The sequence below is a fragment of the Bubalus bubalis genome, chromosome 12 (assembly GCF_019923935.1).
Source record: "Bubalus bubalis isolate 160015118507 breed Murrah chromosome 12, NDDB_SH_1, whole genome shotgun sequence".
NCBI lineage: Eukaryota > Metazoa > Chordata > Mammalia > Artiodactyla > Bovidae > Bubalus > Bubalus bubalis.
In genome coordinates, this window is record NC_059168.1 from 97,691,461 (window position 1) to 97,713,736 (window position 22,276).

The 22,276-nt window shown below is 56.2% G+C and overlaps 1 protein-coding gene and 1 long non-coding RNA gene across 3 annotated transcripts in view; one reads left to right on the forward strand and one right to left on the reverse strand.

Annotated features, from left to right (window-relative positions):
- Positions 1 to 22,276, reverse strand: part of NIBAN2 (niban apoptosis regulator 2) — a 52,679-nt gene that overhangs the window by 22,813 nt on the left and 7,590 nt on the right. The window lies entirely within an intron of this gene.
- LOC123328655 lies at positions 11,904 to 18,767 on the forward strand. Its single transcript, XR_006543628.2, has 3 exons — positions 11,904 to 12,004; positions 13,259 to 13,363; positions 18,646 to 18,767. It is a non-coding gene; the product is annotated as an uncharacterized LOC123328655 (long non-coding RNA).

The window sequence follows — 22,276 nt, forward strand, 5'->3', positions numbered from 1 at the left end:
AGAAAAGACCCTGATGCTGGGAAAGATTGAGGGCAGGAGGAGAAGGGGACGACAGAGGATGAGATGGTTGGAAGGCATCATTGACTCAATGGACATGAGTTTGAGCAAACTCCGGGAGATGGTGAAGGACAGGGAAGCCTGGCGTGCTGCAGTCCAGGGCTCACAAAGAGTTGGACATGACTGAGCGACTGAACAACAAAGGAGAGCAGACAATAATAATATTGATAAACATGTAGTCATCATCATAGTCGCTCCCTTTTATTAAGTGTTAACCCCGGTCGATGGGGTAGGAAGGTTTACATGCATGACCCCAAAGAATCTTCACGAAAACCCTAGGCAGTTGGTGCTATGGTTTGTCCATTTTAGGGATCAGGAGGGTGGCAGACCCAGGACAGGAGAACCAGGTTCTCAGCCTCCAGCCCAGGCTTTGGTCCCAACCCTGCCTCAGCAGACACCCAGTGCACACTCTCCCAACAGGCAAGATGGGTAGGTTTGGCCCTTGGATCTCAAGGGTCCTCTAGCCACAGCTCCAGGATGCCTGCCTCGGCCCTGGTGCACCCAGCCTGATACAGCATCGTATCCAGAAGGGCCAGGAACTGCCCTGACCCTTGGGGAGACACCCCCAGGAGGAAACTCCCATCCTGTGCCAGGAACTCAAACCCAGGTCTGCCTGACTCATAGCATGCTCCTAGCTGCCAGGTCAGCAAAGCCCAGACATCACATCCAGGCAGGGAGTGTCTGGGTGCATAAGGCCCCAGGCTGGACTGGGGAGGACAGGAAAGGGAGGGCCCAGCCAGGAGAAAGCCCAGGAATCACCCTTTCAAGGGGCATCGAGGCCCATGTTGGGTGGGACTGTGGGTTGGAGAGGACGCCAAGAAGTAAAAAACAGAACGAGGTGACCTAGATGGGGCCAGAAGGCAAAGGTGAGGCCTGAAGCAGTGGAGCTGAGAGGGGCAGAGTAGGGGGAAGAAGGAAATTCATCTCTCGTGCTGGGATGCAGATGAGTTATCCAAGTGAGGCTGTGGGACCAGAGTCCAGGAGGGGAGGGCACGAGCAGCAGGGGGAGAAGTCACCTGGCAGAGGATGGAGAGGGGAGAGGAGGAAATGTGGGGTGCCTCACTCAGAGGGAAGGAGAAGACGACCCCATGGGCCCTGGGCCCATCTCACCCAGCTGCAATGACAGATGTGTCTTGCCACTGAACTCAAGGACCGTACATACCTGGACCTGTTTTCAAATAAATTCTTTGCCACTTGAGATTCCAGAAGCAAACAGACCGGAGAAAACGGGATCTCTCAGTGATTCAAATCTGCTGCCCAACTTGGGAGCCTAATGGATGGGGAGATGGAGGGGGGCTGGTCTCTAAGGACTGAGTACGAACCCCAGGAGGGGGGCGCTGGGCACAGGCAGGGGCTGAGCCAAGCAGTTACTGAGTGCCCACTTCTGGGCCACACCCCGGAGGGCTGTGGACCAGGCTGGGCGAGAGGTCAGGGACTAGAAGGAGGGTCCCGACACAGCGCCAGGGAACTGGGGAGCTCAGCTGAGGTCTGGCAGCAGAGGAGGCTCTGGAAAAGGAAGATCGAGGGGGAAGAGGGCCGCGGGATGGCTTCTTGGCAGCCCCTAAGCCCATTCCTGAGAGATGTCCTAAGACAACTTGGAGGAACCGCCACGTGCTGGTGCAGAGGATGAGGAGTTGAGGGTGAGATGTCTGGGCTGGAAAGACCTCCAGGAGGAAGGTGAGGTAGGGGGGTCCAGTCCCCTCCAGGGACAAACAGCTCGCAGGGAGGAGTCCTGAAAAGTGTCCCTAGCGGCCCCTCCGGCCAGATGCTGCTGAAAGAGGATGTAGGTGGGCATCCCGGCCTGGAGAAGGCTCTTCCGGCCTGCTAAGCTCCAGTAGGGGTAGGAGGGTCACAGCCTGGGCAGCCCTCTCCCTGTAAGACCCACTCAGCACTCCACTCTCTCTCCCTCCTTGCCCCCCTGCAGCGGTGAGCTCCCTGGAGTCACCAGAGGGGTTTTATGACTCAGTGTCCCTTCCTGGTGTCTGTGAGTGGTCCCTGAGACCTGAGGTGTCCCTCTCTCCTTCACGCCTGCCTGTACGAGTTCTTCCTGCTCTCCCCCCACGGCTTCTGGAGACACCACAGGCCAGGGATTCGGGGCCTCATCACCCCAAAGGGCTTCCCCAATTACTCAGTGATAAAGAATCTACCTGCCATGCAGAGACCCGGCTTTGATCCCTGGGTTGGGAAGATCCTCCTGGAGAAGGGAATGGCAACCCACTCCAGTATTCTTGCCAGAGGAGCCTGGCGGGCTACAGTCCATGGGGTCGCAAAGAGTCAGACACGACTAAGCGCCTGAGCACCAACACCCCGAAGGGGACTGTGAGCCAGAGAGGGTGAGGGGCTCACCTGAGGTCACACACCCAGACCAAAGCAGTTAGGGTTCTAGCCCACACCCCGCTGACCCCCTCCTGATGCCAGGCTCTGACCACTGCCCACAGGGCATCCCTCCCCTGAGAGGGCGGGGCGGGAGGGGTTGCCCAGCAACCAGGTTGCTTCTGGGAGAGGCTGGAGAGGACAGCATGCCGGCCTCACCCACCTTCGACACTTTCCCACACATCTCCTCCTTCCTTTCCTGCACTGACTCAGGCCTAGGTGCTGTCAGATAGAGAAATACGAGGGTAATGACAGAGCCCGCCTGCCCACCTCAGGCCCCATGAGGCGGCCAGAATCCCAGTCCTGAAGACCCCGGTCCCGTGAGCTACCCAGCTCTCTCAGAGCCTCAAGTTGCCCATGTGTAAAATGAGCACACCCAGAATCCAATTCCAGACCTCCACAGATGTGACTGCTATAATCGTAATCAACCTTGAATATTCATTGGAAGGACTGATGCTAAAGCTTCAATACTTTGGCCACCTGATTCAAAGAGCCAACTCATGGAAAAGACCCTGATGCTGGGGAAGATTGAGGGCAGGAGAAGGGGGTGACAGAGGATGAGATGGTTGGATGGCATCACCGACTCAATGGATGTGAGTTTGAGCAAGCTCCAGGAGATGGTGAAGGACAGGAGAGCCTGGCATGCTGTAGTCCATGGGGTCACAAAGAGCCAGACATGACTAAGCGACCAAACAACCACAATCATGGTGCTCAGAGACTGCTTGGAAGTTTGTTTTTTTTTTTTAATGATTTATTTTAATTGGAGGCTAATTACTTTACAATATTATAGTGGTTTTTGCCATACATTGACATGAATCAGCCATGGGTGTACATGTGTTCCCCATCCTGAAGCCCCCTCGCACCTCCCTCCCCACCCCATCCCTCGGGGTCATCCCAGTGCACCAGCCCTGAGCACCCTGTCTCATGCATCGAACCTGGACTGGTGACTGTTTCAAATATGATAATATACATGTTTCAATGTTATTCTCTCAAATCATCCCACCCTCACCTCTGCTTGGAAGTTTTATTAGCAGGTATAGCTTTCATAGTTTGAAAAAATCCAATAACGACATTAAAAAAAAAAAAAAAAAGGACCAGGAAGAGAATCACAAAATAAGGATCAGTAGCTCTTCAATAAACAAAAACCTGACAAAGGGAGGGCTCCCGAGGAAGAAGGAGCTGCACAGAGGTTAAGAGGTGAGGACACTGGCCTTGTGCAAGGCACACGTGGGAACCCGGGCTCCCACCTGACCCTGGGGGGACTCCTGGGGCACCGGGGCCAATCGCTGGGCCCTCCTGGGGCCCCTCCCAGCACCTCCTGCCGAATAAGGAGGCAAGCTCTCCCCACTCAGACACAGGGCCCCATGCACACCCCCAAAGTCTTCAAATGGCCTGGAGGTGAATATTGGTAAATAAACCCTCCATTTACAAGGGAATAAACTAAGGCCCAGAAAGGTTAATGGTTCACGAAAGGTCATGCCACTCTTCAGTTCACAAAAGCTCCTGAGCACCTTCCTGGGGTTGTCATGGACCACCTGTGGGGGTCGTGATTTCTTTACGAGCCCAGGAGGACAGCCCCTGAAGTCTGGGGCTCTGTGCCCAGCCACCACTGTGTTCTGCGACCCCAGGGAGCCACTGCCCACCCACGGCCTCTACCTCCAGGCAACATCCACAGAATGAAGGCAGTGGGCTCCGCTGGGATCTGAAGAGGCCACTGCCCAGGACATGGGGGCCAGGGTGAAATACACACAACTCTCTCCCCCGACCTGGAGGCTGTTTTGGAGTCAAGCCTTGAAGCAAGTTGGTTGCATCCTTATCTCTGATTCTTAGCAGGACTGGAACCGTGGATTAATGGCTCTCAAAAGGCCATCTCACTCACAGTCAACAAAAGCTCCTTGAGCACCTCTGGAACCATTGAGGGTGACCTGGGGGACCCTCCTTACCATCTAGTCTTCCTGACTCGGACCCTCAGCACTAACTCCCAGAGGGGACCAGGGTGCCTCGCCATGCAGGACTTCGGCATGTTCAACAGCTCAGGTAATGCTGAGAGATCCTGTCACCTCCTCTTTATAGACAAGATAACTGAGGTACAGGGAGACTTGGAGACCTTCTGAAAGACACTCAGCTTAGAAGGTGAAAGAGGTGGATTCTAAACCTAGTCTCACACCAAAGCCTGCACAAACCCCCACCTCGTAAAGCCTCTTCATTCCCAACACAATTTCCAAAGCCCTGTCTTACACTTTCCTGCTGGGTCTCCACCTGCTCCCAGAGGTGGGCAAGGCAGGTTTTATAGTCCCATTCTACAGATAAGGAAACCAAGGTTCAGAAAGGCAAGGTGACTTTTCCAAGGTCACGCAGCTGGCGACAATCAGAGCCAAGAGTGGTCTGGGGGTCTCCAGCCCCTGTCTGGTAGAGCCAGCAGGGAACCTTCACACCTACTGGGAACTCGCTTGTCCATCTTCTCCGGACCTCAACCTTCCTACTGGTAAAATGGGTGCGTGGGTTCCTATCAGCTCAGCTGATCTAAAATCTCAACGACAATCTAATCAGTGCTGTGCTGGCACCAGAAGCTGACTGGGGTGCTGGTCTCAGCACCGTATCTGAGCTGCTGGTGAGTCAGCTCGGAGTGGGAGTTGACCACAGTCCCCTCAGGCTGGACAGAACTGGGGTGAGGGGAGCAAGACTCAGCATCACCCCTCACTTGCCAACTCAGCACCATCTCCACTGGGCATGCAGCTCTGGGCTTAAAGTCTGCTCCCAATATGCTGTGTGGCTTGGTCAAGGCACTTCCCTTCTCTGAGCCTTTGTTTCTCCCTCTGCAAACAGCACACCAGTATCTGCCTAGTCAGTGTATAAGATCATTGGGTTAAAGAGTGCTTCCCAGGTGGCTCAGCGGTAAAGAATCCGCCTGCCAATGCAAGAGATGCAGATTCAATCCATGGGTTGGGGAGATTCCCCTGGAAGAGGAAATGGCAACCCACTCCAGTATTCTTGTCTGGAGAATTCCATGGAGAGAGGAGCCTAGCCGGCTACAGTCCATGGGGTTACAAAAAGTCGGACACGACTCAACACACACTCACGGGCTAACGAGCAGAATACACTTCATCTTGGCGAGGGGGAGGCGTGTCGCTAACGGGGCGCCTTTTAAGCACCTCCTGTCCAAGCTTCCTCTAAGCCAGGGAGAGGCCCTTGAAACAGGGGCTGGGCAACCCTGGCCTGGCCCAACCTCAGGGCCAGAACCACCAGCAGGCAAGGCAGCGGAAGCATGTTAATCTCTGATTTTCCAAACTGACAACATTAAGGATCACGCTACTTCCTGCACTCAGATAGCGGGGGCTGGGCAAGAAGTCGGGGAGGCCCTGAGGTGGCCTGAAATCCCCTGGAATCTCTGGGGGCCATTGTGCTCAGAGAAAGGGCTTGCTGAGCTGACGATGGGAGGAAAGGCTACAGGGGTCCGCAGAGAACGGGCCCAGAAAGGTGCACCCTGAGAGCCTCCATGCCAAGCTCAGGAGATGCTTTGCCTTCTCGTGGACCTCCCAAGCCCAGCACACGCCACATCTGTGTCATGTGGACCATCCCACAGACCTTCAGCTCAGCCCTGGAGAGGTGGTGTCTGAACTGGAGGAATGTTTCCGATGAGGAGGCCCAGCCCCAGAGAACTGAGCCCTGCCCAGTCCCTCAACTGGGGAGCAGCAGCAGCCGGATCTGGCCCAGGTCTGGGACCCGCCTCCACGCTGACAAGGTGCCGGGAGGAAGGGGACGATCACAAGCCAAGATCGCATCAGCCCTGGCCCAACCCTGGGGACCTCGCACTGGTCCCAGCCCTGGACTGTCCCGAGCTGAGGGCACTGTGCCAGACCTGACCCTGGCTCATCCGGTCCCTCCAGTGGGTTCGGGGGCCACACCTCACCCATGAGGCCGGCCGGGTTTCAGGGCTGAGAGATTTGCGGACTGAAACCAGCACCCTGCAGGGCGGGGCAGGCCCACAACCTGCCTGCCTGGTTCCTAGAGCACTGGGGGGGCTGGAGGGGGTGGGGAGAGCAGACCCAGGGTGGGGAGGTGGGCAGGCAGCCAGGGATACCAACCCCACCCACCCCAGAGCCAAAGGAACAGGAGAGGCGGAGTGGGGGCAGGGACCGAGCTTGCCTGCGTCAGAGTGCTCCAGAGTGCCTCCATCTCCATCACCTAGGAGAGCAGGACAAGCTAGAGGGCCAGAGCACTGGGGACACTCTCCAAAGGCCACACAGCAGGTCCCGGCAGAGCTGGGTCGGCATGGCAGCCCCCATGCTGGCCCAGGGCTTCTCTGCTCCATCACCCCATTATCATTATTAACACATAACCGCAGCGGCCACGTGCTCGCAGCCCCGCTGCACCCAGGTTCGCACGAGTCATTTGATGTGTTGTCCTCACTCTATATAGGAGAAAACTGAAACTCAGAGAGGTGAAGTGACTCCTCTGGGGACACACAGCTGGTCAGTTATATGGACCCAGAACAGTCTGAGTGTCAACAGGGAACCAAAGTTTGGGTGAATGCATCTCACCTCCACCTTGCAGACTGCCAGCCACTGGGGCTTCTCACCACACTGGCCGGGTGGGTGGCCACGGTCAGAAAGGCTGACAAGGCTCCCACTCAGGACCTGTAATCAGGGGCAAAGCCAGGAAGAGGGGGGTAATGACAGGCTCCATCAGCCAGCAGGGGAGGGGGTCTGGCAGCCTGCCCGTGAGAAGAGCCCAAAACAGTAGCTAGAATCCTGCAGAGCCGAAGGCAAGAAGAGAGCAGGACAACTGGGCGCCCCCAAGGGGGACAGCCGAACCCCCTGAAGGGGACAGTGCCCAGAGAGGGCGAGGGGCCGATCCAGGGTCACCCCACTCCTGGGTGCTTGTGCCCCCCAGCACACGGCCATCAGGGTGGTGGGCTTCCTAACTGACTCGGGGCTGGTCAAGAGGCCAGAACAGCTCGACCCAGGCTACACCACTAGTCACTGCCTACCCTCGCCCCAGCCCAGGCCCCTCCCAGCTTATTCCTGCCACAGCCTCCAAATTTCCCCCACCTCCACTCCTGGCTCGCTCCCTGTCCTTCCCACACACAGGAGCCACAGGGATCTTTTTGTTAGAACTCTCACCCTGAACCTCCCCTGCTCAAACGCGTCCATGGCTCCCACTGCCTTGAAGACAAAGATCCAGCTCCTCAGAGTACCCGCAGACCCTGCACACCCTTCCTCACCGTGGGGTTCCCCCAGGTCAGGGACACCCCCCCTCCTCACTCTCCAATGCCCCTTCCCCCCGGGAGGTCCCCAGGCTGGATGGGACCTCCACCCACTCCCGTAGCCTCCCCCATCCCCAGTGATCTCAAGGTGGGTAAGGCCTGTTCCCTCTCTGATGCCCCCGGACAGCACCCACCACATCTAGAACTGACCTGGCACAAAGGAGGAACCAACAAGGAGGAAACCCAGAGGGAGAGGCCAGGTGGGGAGCCGCCACCCCATTGAGCAATACAGTTCCCCACACACGCCCCAGAGATTTCTCACCACAGAAAGGAATGCCCAATGCCCAACCCGGGAGCTGCAGCAGGGGTCCCAGGACTACGAGAAAGTGCCCAGTACCCCCCTTCTCCCCAGGGAAGGGGGCTGCCACCCTCGAAGCTTCCTCCCGACTGGCCTCAGGCGCCCCAAAAGGACCCTCTGCTGGGTACCCCTTCCCTGGAGCCAGTTATGAACAAGGAAAGGTATCTTCCCATAATCTGGCAGCCCATGGCCCACCACGGCCTGGGAATGACTGACCCCTGACCATGCACTGGCCCCATGCCTCACGTGGAGATGAAAACGGCCCTGGGAGGGAGGGTCCTCACCACCCCACTCCCACCCACCATGTTCAGTGGGGGAAATGGAAGCATGGGGCAGTTAGGGAGCCCACCTGGCATCACACGCCTGGTGAGGCATGATGCCGACTGGAGATGCCCAGCCCTGCAGGGGGACTTGTCACAGAGCCCTGGCCAAGCCCCGGGAGGTGGGGACATCTGCCACCCTCCCCCACAGAGGAAACAGAGGCTGTGAGACCTGCTGGTTTGACCCAGGTCAGCCAGCTGTCAAGCGCTGGAGCCCAGCTCCAAGCTAGGACCTGAACCCAGGCTCTCGGGCTGTGGCAACACATGGGAGACAGTCACACCAAGCCCTTCTTAAAGGATCTCACTGGACCCCGGAGACCAAAGTTCATCCATTGCTGAACTCTCAGCACCTGCCACAGGGCCTGGAAAACTGCCCCCAGCGTACACACCATGCCAGACTGGACCCAGCTCTCAGTCCTGCCTCCCTCCCCGGTGCCTTGTGCTGCACCCTCTGCCTGAAGCTCCCTTGCCCCTCGTTAATACAGTTCAAACTCTTAACCAGACATCATTTCCTCCATCACAGTGCTCTTCAGTTTCACATTTGCATGTAATTATAATAATAAGTGGGGCATGAGCTAATGCATGCAACACTTAGCCCAGTGCCAGGCACAGAGGCAGCTGCCATATGTGTTAACAATTATCATCTACGTTATTTCCTTTAACCCTCACCTGGAGCTTCCCTGGTAGCTCAGACAGTAAAGATTCTGCCAGCCATGCAGGAGACTTGGGTTCCATCCCTGGCTCAGGAAGACCTCCTGGAGAAGGAAATGGCAACCCACTCCAGTATTCTTGCCTGGAGAATCCCATGGACAGAGGAGCCTGGCGGGCTACAGTACATGCGGTCTCAAAGAGTTGGACACGACTGAGCGACTAACACTTTTACTTTCAGAGTTAACTGTTAAACCCATTTATAGAGGAGGAACGGGAGGCTCAGAGAGATGAAGTGATTTCCCCAGCATCACAGAGGTACGAGCAAAACCAGGACACAAAGCCAAGCCAGGCTCTGCTTACCGCTCTACCCCAGCATCGAGAACTGTGCAGGCCATGGAGAAGGTGCTCAGGAGTCCTCAGTGACTCTCTCTGGCACATTCCCCACTCGCGCAGCAGCCCCCCAGGTCAGGCTGGCACCTTGGTCACGTCTGTAAGCCAGGTGCCCAGTACAGCACCATTGTTAGGAGAGGAGAGCGGGTTTCTCACAGAGGCAGGTGTGTTCCGGGGCCGAGCTCGAAGCAAGAAGCAAATCTGAGCTGCCAGTGGCCTCTCTGGGCCTTAGTTTCCTCATCTATAAACCCCGTGGATGGAGGAGCCTGGTGGGCTACAGTCCGTAGCATCGCAAAGAGTCAGACACGATTTAACGACTAAACGACAAAACAACAAAACGGGCATAAGATGAGAGTCTTGCCCTCAGCTCACCTGGTGACCTGGGGTCCTCAGGAGACGACAGTTTCTGTTAACAGTCAAAGCGCAAGGCTCATGGCTATGATCATAACCTTCAACACCTACAAAAGTCCTGCAGGAGATATTGGGTTTTGCTGCTTACAAAGGGCCACATGAGCCTTATGAAGGTTCGTGGCTGTTATCATAACCTTCAGCACCTGTGAAAGCCCTGCCCTGGCGTGTTCCCTCGCTAACGGGCCAGGCACATACGCTGATCAGGCCACTGGACTTGGGAAGGGCTCTGTGAAATCCAAGGGCAAGCTCTCCACTGGGCAGACGGGGAAACTGAGGCTGCAGGAGCAGGGAAGAGGCAGCCAAGGCCCAGCTCCCTGTGAGGGCAGTGAGGGAGTCAAATCCAGGGGCTTCAGTGCCCAGCGAGGGAACCTGCCTCTGGTCTTGGGGGTCTCTGGCCTGGAACGCTCTCCCAGAGCCCACCCTCTCCGCCTGGCCCTCAGGACCACCCCCCAGACAAGTCCAGTCCCCTGGAGACTCCACCACCGCAGCCCCTGCTTCTCCTGGGGGCTTTTTGCAAGTGTCATGACTGTATCACCACCCGACGCAGACAGAGACCCAGCACCAGGCTTATATCTGGGCCAGGTGGGTGCTCGACAAACACGTGCCAAAGGAACAGCCCCTGGTGGGAGGTCACCCGGTTTCAGATGCCAAAACGGTGGCCCCGGAGGCCTGGGGAGGAGGCTAGCTGGGTCTCCCATTACGAAGGCAGCTTTGGGGCAAGGCAGCGGCGGGGGGCGGGCCAGAAGGAGCCGGCCAGGAGCGCTTACAAAGCTGCCTTTACAGCTCTTCTCACTTAGCAAATATTTAACCACGGCTCAGCGACGCAGGTCTTCTGGTGGGAGAGTGTGTGTGCTGGGAGACCAGAGCTGGGAGCGGGGGAGGGGGCTGAAGTGAAGGCCCAGAGAAGTGTCTCCCACCCCAGAAAGGCAGAGCGCAGACCCGCCCACCAGGGACTGCCCTGCCACCTCGAGGAGGAGGAGGCCACCTCAGTGGGAGGCAGTCGATTCCCATCTTGACACAGAGGGAAACAAAAGCTCTCTCATCCCCTCCGGCCCCTCCCTCGCCGCCTGGCAGAGCCCCGAGTCGGCTGCGGGCACCACCCGACAGTTGGTGGCTTGTTCTGGGAGCCCAGACCCAGGAGTCCCTGCTCTCCGGGAACACAGACCCAAGCCGGGCGGGTGAAGAAGGGGCGCCCAGGGCCCCCGCAGCACCCTCCACCCAGGGCAGGACAGGGAGGGGGGCCCCCTTCCACTCCGGGGAGCACGTCTGGGATTGGGCTCCCCAGTCTGGTGTCCTGCACCAGACCTGCCACGGCCAAGGCCACATCCCGGGCCAACAGAGCCACGGAGGGAGGAAAGGAAGGTCAAAGGCCACCTGGAGGACCAACCTCCCACCCTGCCCACCCGGCTCCACGTCCCCCATCCTCCTGCCCCAGAGAGAGCCCTGGCTTGGGAGCCAGACAGACATGGGACAAGTCCTAACCCAGTGGTCCGGGGACTCGCCTGAGCCTCAGTATTCTCCTCTGTGGACTGGGGATAATTAGCTGTGGCCATCAGGCCGGGCACAGAGGCAGCTCATCTATGACGGTGATTTTGTAAACACTAACCTCCACCCGCCCAGTCTCTGTTCCTACTGGCTTCTCAGCAGCATCCCTCGCCTCCATGCTCTTCTTTTCTTCCTCGCCATGCCCCCTGGAGCCTGAACCCTTATAACCTGGGGCCTGCCCATTGGTCACGACTGCCCTGAGGCCACGGTGCCCCACGACACATGCCTGCTCTCAGCCCAAAGTTCAGAGTGCTGAGGCTGGACCAGGCACCCAGGGCCCTCTGCCACAGCACCCTCGCACTGGCAGCTGCCCGCCACAGGTCCACTGTCCCTTAGCGCCCAGACTGGAGTTAAGACCCTGAGGTGCCCAGGCAAAGCTCACTGCCTGAGCCCTTCCTCCACGACCAGCCTGGCATCTAGCATCGCCACCCAGCCCCTCCCTGCAGCCACCAAGCAGCAGTCCACATCCTCTGTCGACCAGCTCAGGGTCAACCTAAAGGGTGGCGGGGGGCAGAGCCAAGGACAGGTGAGGGTCTCGGGGTTCCATCGTGCTGGCTGAGAAAGGTTTCATGTCCTCATTCATTCATTCATTCAGCAACCACAGGGCACTGAGCATTCAGGAGTGACTCAGACACACCCAGTCCCCGTTGTCCAAAGAAGACAGACTGTCAACAAAACCTACAATGGGACACGGTAAGTCCCCGGCTGGGGGTAACAGAAGAACCCAGAGGAGGGATGGCTAACCCAGCCTGCAGAATCAGGGAAGACTTCCAGGAGGAGGTGGCCCCCGAGACATGAAGGGGTGCTGGTGAGGCAAAGGAGGACGGCTGGGCAGGGAGAGCATGCCAAGCAGAAGACACAGGGAAAGCACAGATTCAGACACACATTCAGCGAAACATTCATCTTTTCCACACACATCTGTGAGTACCCTCCTAGGTCAAGAAGGGCACTTTCACAGAAGAGTGTAGTGTCAAGGTTCTGGAATTCAATCTTGGTTCCAATACTAACCTCACTGGCTCACTAGCTGTAGGACTTTGGACATGGGGCTTAATTCTCTCTGAATTGCAGTTTTCTGGGCTGTAAAGTGGGAGGAAGAATAGTACCCACCTGGTCGGGTTTTCATAAGGATCAGGGAAATGAGGGAAGCCCCAGAGCCTCAGCATACGGGGGCCGGTGCAGTCAATGATGACGCCTGAACGACCCACAGGAGGACTTGCACCCGCCGGAGCGCGGGTGGCCAGCAGGGGGGTGGTCAGGCGCGCAGTGGGGTCTTTCACAAGCTCAGGGGTCCCACAGTGTGTCCACCTGTGCTACCAGCCGTTTTCTGCGATCTGTTTCACGCCATGAAATGGGGACCAGAAAAACAGAACCAAAATAGCAGCTACCTGGTCCCTCAGCAGGCCGCTCAGAGGATGGGAAGGTGACACACTTGGGGTCCGCTCGTTCTGGGCCCTGGGCCTTCAGAGGTTAACCACTCAGAAAGGGAAATTCCATCTATCTTCTTATCCATCACTCTATCCCTCCCGCCTCCCTCTCTCTCCCTCTCTCTCTCTCTCTCTCTCTCTCTCTCTCTCTCACACACACACACACACACACACACGTGCCTGCAGGGCTGGATCCCTGGGTCCAGGGGGGAGGGGGTGGGGGCAGGAGGGAAATCAAAGGCAAGGAGAAAGGGGAAGTGCACAGAGAAACATCAATGAAGATTCAGAAACCAAACACCGACAAACCGCAAGCCACCAGACCGTGGGGGACCACAGTGCGTCTGCTCCTCACCACGCGGTTTCTTGAGCTCCCTGTATCTCTGAGCCTCTGCTTCCCGCAGGTGGACTCACAGGTGGACAAGGCTACGGGCGAGGCTAGCTGGGAAAGTGCTTTGAATGAATACGTCTCGTGTTCATACCGCTCTCTCTGTTTTTCCTTTTGTGTCTTACTGAACTGACTAAGGCGTCCAGCTCAATGCTAATGAAAATACCTCTGTGGCGTCAGCATCAAATTTGCTCAGGCTTGTTCGGTGTGTGACGAATGACACTGTCAAGGCCTGAGTACCAGGTAAGGGCTGCTACAGGCAAGGAGGGGGAACTCAGCTCATCTCCCACAACAAAAGGGTTGGAAAATTCCCAGGGAAAAGCGATGCTATGGGAAGTCAGGCACAGCCATGCCCATGGAGCCTGTTCTGAGTGACCCACCATGGCAGACAGGATCCACAAGGGCCTTTCTATCTCAGGTGCCCAGGGGTGGGACAGGTGACCCTATTAGAGTAGGGAGCTCCCTGTCCCTGGAGGCATACAAGCAGGAGTCCGATGGCCAGTTGGCAAGGAGGTTGCGGAGAAGATCCTGTCCCAGGAGACAGGTTAGCAGTAAAAACAGACCTAGCTCTGCAACTGCCGGTGAACTTCCCAAACCTGTTTCTTTATCCATAAAATGGGGGTAAGAATAGCATGCACCTCACAGAGCTCTTGTGAGGACTACCTCAGAATGTGTTTCTAGCACTCTGCCTGACCGTTGGAAGAGCCCAATGAATGCCAGCTACCATTCTAATAACAAGCAATCACTAGTAAGTGCCAGTTACTGTGGCCAAAGCCTAACGGAAAAAGGGCTAAACACAGACACACATCCCACACATTTCATCAGCTGATGCCCTCTGACACCACCCTTTTCTCTAAGTCCAAGCCAAGCTGCTTCCCTAGCTGCCTCGGGACCCAGACCTCTCCCCTGCTCCACCTATCTACCATCCATCCATCCATCCTCCTATCCATCACTCTATCCCTCGCTTACACACACACACACACACACACATACACACACACAGAGCTGCCTGCTGTGCTGTCTCCCTGGGTCCAGTGGGAAGTGGGGTGGGGGCCCGCAAAGGGAGACAAGCCCAGGGAAAGAGAGAGGAGGGAGAAGGAAGATGATCAACTCTGAAAATTCACTCATGAGTTTTGCTGCTGAGCCAGAAGGAAACCCAATCCTGGGCTGGAATGCCAGCAACCCTCAGCATGGAGAGGTTTCATGCAGATGGAAAATGGAAAGTTTATTCAAATAACAAGACTCCCATAGCCAGCAGAGGACACGGGTCCTGCCCCACCCTGGGGTCAGCAGCTGCAGGTCTCCTCAGGCACCAGAGGACCCCACCTCATATGCCTCATTCCAGGTGCCAACGTGCCCCCCGCCTGTGGAAACTCTGCTCTCGGCCAACAGGCCCATGTTCTGTGTCTGCTTGTCCAGGGGTCCCTTGAAGATGAGTGGGGAAGGGGTGCCCATCTCTCCCTGGGCAGTAATGATAGATTCTAAGCATGAGTTCCAGGTAGGGATGCAGGCTTTAGATCGCTGGGGTCTGAGTCTGGGCACCTGACTGCCGCCGGGTGACCCTGGCTCTCCAGCTCCTCATCCGTCCAGTGAAGGAGCTGGATTCCATCTCCCTGGACCCTCAAAGCATTCCTCCAACTGTGACTGTCCCTGACAGCCACAACCCTCATTCAGGGCAGAACCCCTTGAGTCAACAGCACAACTCAGTCTTGACAATTAACTGGTGTCTGTTACTCCCATGAGGACAGGGACCCTGTCTGTCTCATTCATGACTGATCCCCAGCACCAAGCAGGGCAACTGTGCACAGAGAAATCTTGTCCCTGACTGTGAGATGACACCAGAGCACTCGACTCGGTCTCCCGGGCATCTTCAGGCACAGGGAGAGGTTGGGGTTTTCCAGAAAAGTCAGCTCAGGCCTGGGGACAGACCCTTCCCAGCCCCGGGAGGAGTGTTTGCCAGCGGCTCTCCCATCCCAGTGGGATGCTTCCTACAAAGGTGAGGCTGCATCTGGAGCCAGCCGGGCCGGTCCAAGGTCACACATCAGCAGAGACCAGGTCACCACCCCGGCACGCAAACCGAGCTGTCACCTAAGCTCGGATCCTCAGTTTCCTCTTCTGGCAGATTCTGTCAAATGATACAGCACCTGCACAGGGCCTGGGAAACTGGAGCTGAGCAGGATCCGCCCTTGAGCCTGGGCGGTGAGGGGGCTGGGGAGGGGGTAAGGGGGGTGTCTGCAGGACTGTCGCCTGGGGCAGGCACATCACCCTGCTCCTGTGTCCTTCATGAGAACACCCCAGCCCTACAGAGGGACAGATGCCCCAGCACTTTGAAAAATGACCACCAAAATGCAGTGCCCGTGGAGGTGCTGCTGCCATGGCCAGCAGGAACCATGGCAATAATCACCAGTTTCTGGGAAATTCCGGTTCCCTCAAATGCTTGCACTCTTTCAGTTCTGGGTCTCTGAAGAGATGACCCTCTGCCTATGACTCTTCTGCCTTCATCCCCTGGGTCTCACCTAGACATCCCCTCTCCTAACAAGCCTTCCCTGATCCTCCAAGTCTGGGTCACTTCTCCCTGGGGTCCCAGAGAGGCCTTTACCCCACCCCTAATCTTGGCTAGGGTTCCATACTGAGTCCTTCCTCCCAGAAAAGGGTCTCCGTGAGGATGAGAAGCTGCCTCCCCAGCTCGAGCACCCCAAGACCCGCACACGACCTGGCACTGAGAACAATGGTGGGATCGATGGATTAATCCCATGGAAATGATTAAGGCTGTCCAACAGAGCACTGTTTACAACAGTGGAAAACAGAAACAACCCGTGTTCAGCAATAGGGGTTTGGCTGAGCAAGTTAAAAGGCAGGCTATTGGGTCCATAATGGAATGTTCTGGAGCCTTTCTACATGCTGCAGGCGGATAGCCTGGTGCAGAAAGACTCTGCTGGGGAATTAATCCACCACCACTAGCTTGAACCCCTCCCCCACCCCAACTCATCCATCCCCGGCCACAGGTATCTCCAGGGTAGACAGAGAGTTAACACTTGCTACTGAAATGCAACCAACTCCAGTACTCTTGCCTGGAAAATTCCATGGACGGAGGAGCCTGGTAGGCTACAGTCCATGGAGTCGCAAAGAGTCGGACACGACTGAGCAACTTCACTTTAACATTCTTTCACTGTTCTTCCCCAGAGTAGCAGAAATAAAACCCTCTTGTTAAAGTCCAGCTAAGAAGTGTTGATGAGAAAGGGCTCCTTTCCCCCGATTCCCCTGCCAGGCTCTCAAGGATGCACCAGGAGGGCTCCTGCCCCCTCTCTCTAGCTACAGTCCACCTGTTCCCCTCCACAGATGGGCACCTGTCTGTACCCCAACTCTGGTGGCCAAAGTCCAGCCTGACCTTCGAGACCCAGCTTAACAACTCCCCACCCCTAGCACTTCCAGAATCTTCTCTGCCCCCCACCCCCAGAACTTCCAGAACCTTCTCTACCCTCTCCCTTTCTCCAGGCCCACCTTGTGCTTTGCAACCACCCCATGGAGGCTCTCATTAGGCCAAGATGGCTCTGATTCTGGAGTTAAAAGACTAAAATTTTCCCCCAAAAGACAGCCAAATTTTCCCCCAAAATACAGGCTATTCTTTTTTATTTGGTATATTAACCATGCAAAAGACAACAAGAGAGAAGGAAGAAAAAAATTAAATAATCCATTATCCTACCACCACCACCACCCCCAAACCTCTATTAACACACTGATGAATTTCCTTTCGTTTTTTTTTCCTACACCTGCACAGACCTAGTATGCACTTGCAGACACCCGGCTCATCTTTACTTTCAATGGCCACATGTTACACCATTGAACATTACCTACTGATAGACATTGTTTTGAGCTTCCTTGGTGGCTCAGACAGTAAAGAATCCGCCTGCAATGCAGAAGACCTGGTTTGATCCCTATGTTGGGAAAATCCCCTGCAGAAGGGAATGGCAACCCACTCCAATATTCTTGCCTGGAGACTCCCAACGGACAGAGGAGCCCGGTGGGCTCTACAGTCCATGGGGTTGCAAAGAGTAGGACATGACGGAGTGATGAACACTTTCACTTTCTTTCAGAGATTGTTTCCCTCCTTTTTTTTTTTTTTTTTTTTTTTTTTCTGTTGTAACCCAGCTGTAATGTAACCATCTGGTTGCATTCAGGTAAATTCGGGGTGTGGACTGGCCAGGCGGATTCACCAGGGGCTTCTGCCACCTTTCTGCCATCACTCCCACTGGTGGTGGGGGATGGTGAGGACCACCCGCCCTGGGCAGCCCCTCCCCACCCAGCCTACAGAAGCACCCAATGCCGATGGTCATTGTTCTAAAACCCAGATGACCACCCAAGCCCTGGGTGGGGTCAGTGGCAGGACCCCAGCCTGCCACAGTACCCGTCCTGGAAGGGTCCATTTTTCTGACCAGGAACTGAGACACCAAAAGGGGAAGGGACTTGAGTCGCTTGAGGGACCCTGGGTGAGTCCCTGGGCCTCTGCCCCTCTGCCCACAGGGCAGGCTCCCAGAAGCAGTTCCTCCCAAATTCTGCCACCATCTCAACAGGAAAACAGGAAAGCTGAGCTGGGCAGCCAGCGACAGTTATTGCCAAGAGAGCCCTCAGACAAGCACCTCCAGGGCCCACGCAGGCGAGTTCTCTAAGAGCGCGGTCATCTCATCACGATGCACCCTCTGATAATTATTTAATTAATGACTGGCTGGTAAGCACTTATATGCTGCATCTCTCCAGCGGAGCCTTGAGCTCTAGGTGGGCAGGGCCCAGACATGCTTGGTTTGGGTACCAAGCATACAGTGGATCCTCAAGGGGTAAAGCTGTGCTCCAGTGTCGGCCACACAGTGAGTCAGGGGCACCAGGACCCAGGGGTTGCGTCCCCCACCTGTCACACCAGGGCTCAGTCCTGGAGGCCCAGAGCACAGAGCGGTCAGGAGCTGGGGGAGGGTCAGCCCATCCTAGAGTGAGTGCCTGGGCCCTGCCTCTCCAGGCCTCACCCCTGGGGCTCATGGACAAGAACAAAAGACTCAAAGCCAGTGAGTCAGATGGAGAGGAATACACAACGGGAGGAAGGAAGCTGTGTGTACGGCTGCACGCGCTCCAGGCCTGCGGTCTCAGACACGAGGTAGAAGGCAAACCCTCCTTCCAGACAGGCCAAGGGGAAGTCAGAACCAGCCAGGGCCCTGACCCTGCCCACATCTGCCCCACCCTCTTACCCCACTCTTGGCACCCACCAGATCCTCCTTCCAAATAACTTCAGGTCCAAATAACATCTCGTGCTTTGAGATGGAGACCTTGCAGGACATTTCCTCATTCACTCACTGCTAAGCAATTAATTTAAACTAACAAATGTCAATAATAGCTATTGATTATTGAGCATTCACTATGCCCAGCACTGTGTTAAATATGCATAAACATAACTGATCAATGCACATAATGCAAATTATCCTTTATATTATTAAATCATAGCTAATGAGTGAAGTGGTATTATCATTCCCATTTTACAGCTGGGGAAACCAAGGCATCAAGAGCTACAGTAACTGTTCTAGCAGCTGGTAGAGCCAGCTCTGTCCTGTGAGGCCACACTGTCCACCTCGTGGTGCTCATGTCACCGGCAAGAACCCTGGGGACGCGCCCAGAGGAGGCCCCAATGCAGCCATTGAGAGTAGCCCCAGGGAACAGTGCTCCTGGCTGTGCGCTTAGTCTGTGGGTCCTCCAGGGCCTCTCCAGGTCTAGAACTTGGCCCAGTGGGCCCTCCAGAGACTCTTATCCATCTCCTTCACTGAACCACGGGGTAAGCTGAGGCCCAAGGCCGAGGCCACGCCCGCCAAACTCCCGCCCACAGCGCTGGACTCTCAGAAGCCACAGTGGGGGTACTCAGGAAGAGGGGAGGGGAGCGGAGGGGCTCTGCCCCCTCCCCATATAGGAAGTCTCCTGGGCCCCCACTCGGGGAGGCAGGGTGTCCAGGCCCGACCGTAGCCCAGCCCCTCTGCCTGCGGGGGGAGGCCCCCAGAAGCAGTTCCTCCCAAATTCTGCCACCATCTCAACAGGAAAACAGGAAAGCTGAGCTGGGCAGCCAGCGACAGCCTGACCCAGAGTGGAGGTTTGTCTCCCAGGAGGAGCAGGCCAGCCTGAGAAAGTCACCCTGCCGCCCCAAGAGGGGCCTCGCCTCCGGCCACAAAGACTCAGGCCAGGGAGAGAGAAAGGGCTCACTGTGTTCAGTCACTCGGCACAAATCACCCTGCGGCCCTCCCTCTCCTTGAGAGAGGGGTCACCCCCATTTTAGAGAGGGGGTAACTGAGGCCCAGAGAGGGAGAGTGTCCTGCTGAAAGCCGCACAGAGAGCCAACACTGCAGAGCGTGCCCTCGGCTGGAGCAGTGGTTGTCCCAGGGGGTCCGGCCTCTCCCCCTTCCTCTTCCTGGCAGCTTAAAATATGGCAGCGGGGGTGGAGGGGAAGGGAGCTTGGCTTTTTTTAATCCTCCACAACACCTCGCTGTCTGCGTGTGGACAGGCCTATCTGGGAGGCCAGCACAGGGCCGCTTCTCTCACGGAGGGCTTGTTTGTTTACTCTGTGTTCAAAATTATAACCTTCGCGGCCCCACCCAGGCCCATAGCTCCTTCCTGACTCGTCTTTGCTGTCTGGGGCGTACAGGAATGGAATGGGCTGCGGGTTCCTGTCCTCTGAGACCCTGGGAATGTCTCTCTCCTCCTTCCGAGCCTCAGTTTACTCAGTTACGAAAACGGAGGAGGGAACTGGTCGGATGACCGCAAAGGAGCCTTCCTGGTTCGAGGGAGGAGGGACTGGGCCAGAGAAAGGAGAGCGGCGCCCGTCGGCAAGCTCCAAACACGGGCAAGTGGGGCGCTGTGGCCCAGCAGCCCAGACCACAAGCAAACCGCAAGCACCTCTTCCACGCTAACCTCGGCTCTGCAGCCCAGCAGAGCCCGGACTCCCCAAAGCTTCAGTCCAGTTTCTCTTTTCTCCCCTTTCCACCCGCACCTCCAGGGAACACTTCCAAAAACACAAACAAAAAAGCAAAAGCTAAAATGGAAACAGAAGTGCGGCTGTCAGTGCACTCCCCTCTAGAGGTCCCATCACTCCTGAATTCCCAGGCAGGCTAAGGACACCACTCCTCCCCCAGGACTCAGCCAAAAGGGGGCTGCCATGTACCCAGCGGGTTCCACATGCCAGGAACAACTGCCTTCCAGAATCGTCGCAGGGATCACCTTCCCATTTTATGATGGGAAACCTGCCCAAGGCCACGGGGCTTTCTGGGGCAGAAGCCAGTTGCCTCCTTGTCAAGGCCGGACACGTTGCCTCTTGAGTTGGGCTGACCAAAGTTTAAAACCAACATGCACTTTGGAAACATAAAGACCCAGTGTCTTTGTAACACAAACCACACTGCCTTCAGCTTGATGGAAGCTTCTTGGATGGCATGAGGCCCATGAGATCAGGGCTCGTGTCCCTGCTTCATCCCTTCTACTGGCACAGGACAGTTCTCAAAGGCGGCACGTCGCTCCACAGCAAGATGGCATTATGCACTAAATAATTGCTAGGCACCTGCCTTCAACACAGCCCAAGGCCCACAGGCTCCCACGAGGTCAGAGCCAGGAAGCCACTAGAGACTGTGCTCGTGCCCGGCTGCACAGATTGGCAAAGGGGGGCCAGACAGGACTTGCCAAAGGTCACCTGGCACCAGCCCTCAGGCTCTCGCCTCCCAGCCTGCACCTGTAAATGGCTCCTGGCACGTGGGAAGGATTAGAGGCGGGTTAAGCACAAGAGGGTGAGTAGCTTCTGGCCCAAGGGACTCCTGTTCTAGAAGATTCTGGCTTAACAAATTTGGCTGGACACAAAACAGCTCCATTCGGCGTGGGGCATGGGAAGGAGGGACAGCAGCTGTGGCCGGCGTGGCCACAGATGTGTGGGTGTGGAAGTGGGGTTCACACTTTCTGAACCACAATTCATTCTTTTTTTTTTAATCTTTAAAAAAAATATATATTTATGTATATCCATGCACCGGGTCTTAGTTACAGGACATGGGAGCGTCAATCCTCATTGCAGAGGCATGTGGCCTCTTTAGCTGTGGCACGTGGGGTCTAGTTCCCTGACCTGGGATCGAATCTGGACCCCCCTGTATTGCTAGTACGGAGTCTTAGTCACTGGAACTCCAAGGAAGTCCCCAAACCACAATTCACTCTTCCTCTGCTCCTCCTGCGTGCCCAGTTACCCACTGGAGTTCCTGGCCCTGCATGTGGACCCTGGCCCCAGCACCCTGGCCCACGCCCTGCACTTTTGATTCCTGAGAGGAGGGACTCCCTCAACCAACATCCTGTCACAGACGATACACAACAGGAAGGACTGGTGACAATGGGACATCATCCCATTGATGCCTCGCAACAATCTAGCACGTCTAGGCTACCGCAGACCCACTCGACAGATAAGGAACCTGAGGTCCGGAGAAGGGACACCATCTGCCAAATGACAGGGCCACTGAGACAAGATCTCAAAGTCAGGTCCTCAGAATCCAGGCCCAGACCTCTTCCCACTCTGCCCCTGGAAGAAAAGGTCTCATACACAGAGTTGCTGACAAAGGGAGTGAGTCTCCCATCATCAGGGGAATGATAAGCAGGGTTACAGGACCACTGATTACCTCAATAAAACCTATGTGCTAGTCGCTTCAGTCATGTCCGACTCTTTATGATGCTATGGACTAGAGCCCGCCAGGCTCCTCTGTCCATGGGATTCTCCAGGCAAGAATACTGGAGTGGGTTGCCATGCCCTCCTCCAGGGGATCTTTCCCACCAAGGGATCAAACCCATCTACTGCGTCTTCTGCACTGTAGACAGATTCTTTACTGCTGAGCCACTGGGGAAGCCCAAAACAAATTGATGGGGTCCATCAATCCCACAGGACCAAGAACTGGCACCAGGTCTTCCCAACTTCACACATCACCATCACCAAGGCTTGTTGCCCCATCACCCCACATACACATACACACAGAGTCAAATACACACACACACACACACACACACACACATATGTACCCTGACTCTACCCCATCCATACTGCTTTGGACCCCTCTCACCACTGGGCTCTCCTCCTCCTCTCACCCACCCTCCTAGGCCTCCCCAGGACACTCA